Source organism: Mastomys coucha, unplaced genomic scaffold (genome assembly GCF_008632895.1).
Source record: "Mastomys coucha isolate ucsf_1 unplaced genomic scaffold, UCSF_Mcou_1 pScaffold11, whole genome shotgun sequence".
NCBI lineage: Eukaryota > Metazoa > Chordata > Mammalia > Rodentia > Muridae > Mastomys > Mastomys coucha.
In genome coordinates, this window is record NW_022196893.1 from 30293243 (window position 1) to 30295809 (window position 2567).

The following is a 2567-nucleotide window of genomic DNA, read 5'->3' on the forward strand; positions in this document are numbered from 1 at the left end:
GGCTGCAGCAAGGGGGGGGAGATGGGCTGCAGCAAGTGGGGGAGATAGGATCCAGCAAAGGGGGGAGATAGGGGGGCTGCAGCAAGAGATGGATGGGACACAGCAAAGCTATTTTCTTCTTTGCAGGGGGCAAACATATGCTACAGTACTTGACAGAGATAAGCTAATGTGATACAATTTATTGCCAAAATAATATGCTAAAAAAAGTAACAAACATACTTGCAAATTCCCAGTAAGTTTTAGACTGTTTGGAGAACAATGGGAGGGGCTCAGTGGTTAACAGCACCTGTTCATGCAGTGAATCAGAGTTCAATTGCAGCACCTACATCATGGATCACAACCAACCAATGCCTTTTTCTGACTGCCACGGTCACCAGACAGTTCTTGTGGTACATAGACAGACAAGTGAGAAAATCACTTATAAAATGTTTTTTCTTTTTCTTTTTCTTTTTTTTTTTTTTTGAGACAGGGTTCCTCTATGTAGCCCTGGCTGTCCTGGAACTCACTCTGTAAACCAGGCTGGCCTTGAACTAACAGAAATTCCCCTGCCTGTGCTTTCTAAGTGCTAGGACAAAAGAATGGTGTGTGCCACTATGCCTTGCATACTATGTAGGGGTGGCTGGCCAGGAATGTACCTGCCTCTACCTCTAGAGTGCTGATGGTCAATGTATACATAACTATGCCTGATCTTTAAAAACCTTTTAATGACTTTCTTGTTTTTGTTTGCCTGTGTTCACACATCATGCACATGCCTGATGCCTCAGGAAAGAAGACAATATCAGATGCTCTAGAGCCAGACTTGCAGATGCTTGAAATCCACTGTGGATGCTGGGAAGTGCTCCTGGGTCCTCCCACAGGAGCCACAAGTAATCTCCACCACTGAACCATTTCTCCAGCACCATAAAGAATTGTAATTTTAGGCAGGCATGCTGGTGTATGCCCGAAACCCCGGTACTCTAGAGGAACAGACAGGCAGGTCTTTGTGTTTTCCAGGCCAGCCTGAAGTACAAAGTGAGACCCCATTTCAAATTTTTTTTAAAAAAAAAATTATACATTTTAAAATGGTTAGAAGATTTTGAACTTTCTTAAAGCAAATAAATAATATTTAAGATGATGGGTATGCTAATTAAACCACCACAGAGGATACACACATATTAAAAAGAAGCATAAATATGTGTAATTATTTTTTTAAGATTTATTTATTTATTTTATGTGTATGAGTACACTGTAGCTGTACAGATGGCTGTGAGTCATCATGTGGCTGCTGGGAATTGAACTCAGGATGGCCCCGCTCGCTCCGGCGTAATACACTGTAGCTGTCTTCAGACGCACCAGAAGAGGGCACCAGATCTCATTATGGGTGGTTGTGAGCCACCATGTGGTTGCTGGGTTTTGAACTCAGGACCTTCAGAAGAGCAGTCAGTGCTCTTACCCACTGAGCCATCTCGCCAGCCCCAAATACGTGTCAGTTGAACATAAAATTGGGCCAGTGAGTTGGCTTGGAGGGGTCAAGGTGCCTGGTGTTGAGTATGACTGCCTGAGTTCCTTTCTCAGGACCCACACAATAGAAGCAGAGAACTCTGAAAAACTGTCCCCTCACCTCCAAACCCGTGACACTTGCACATTCGCGCACGCGCGCACACACACTAAGCAAATATGAAAATAAAATGTTTAAAAATCAAAGAAGGGACCTATGAGACAGTTCAGTATATACAGGTGCTCCTAAACCTGTATATACTGTTGACCTGTGTTTGATTCTCAAACCCCTGTAACTCCTTTAAGTTGCATACTTTGTGTGCACACACCTATATACATATGCACATACAATAATAAACAAATGTTCAAAAGCGTTGAAGGGAACGAGGCACAGTGCCGCAATGGTGTATGCCTACCTGTCTACTGAGGAGGCTGGGATAAAAGGAGCTTTATTTTTTTATTTATATTTTTACGTTTTTACTTATTTTAGTGTGTGTGTGTGTGTGTGTTTTCCATCCGTGGCAACTCAGGTAGGCAGGAGAAAGAGCACAGATGCGGGGCAGTCAGTAGAGGTTTGGCGAAACTAGCCATGGGAGCTGGGTGAGAAGGCCATTGCCAGCAGGGAGCAAGAAACAGAGACTACAGGAGTGGCTTGGCGAAGCTAGCTGTGGGGGCTGGGCGAGGCCACCGTTGCCGGCACCAGGCGAGGAGCAAGTGTGCTTTTTAAAATTACATGCAACACAGGACTTTGCCTTCTATAAATTGACAAAAGAGACGTTTGCTTGATGGTGTGCGCTAAAGTCCTAGTACTCGGGAAGTGGGTGGAGGAAGATCTGTCCAGCTTTATTCCTGGCTATCTAGCAAGCTCAACAAGGCTGAGGTATGTGAGATTTTTTTTTTGTCTCCACATCAAAAAAGAAAAAGAAGAAAAGCTGGGCGGTGATGGCGCACGCCTTTAATCCCAGCACTTGTGAAGCAGAGGCAGGCAGATTTCTGAGTTCGAGGCCAGCCTTGTTTACAGAGTGCGTTCCAGGACAGCCAGGGTTATACAGAGAAACCTTGTCTCGAAAAACAAAACAAAACAAAAACAA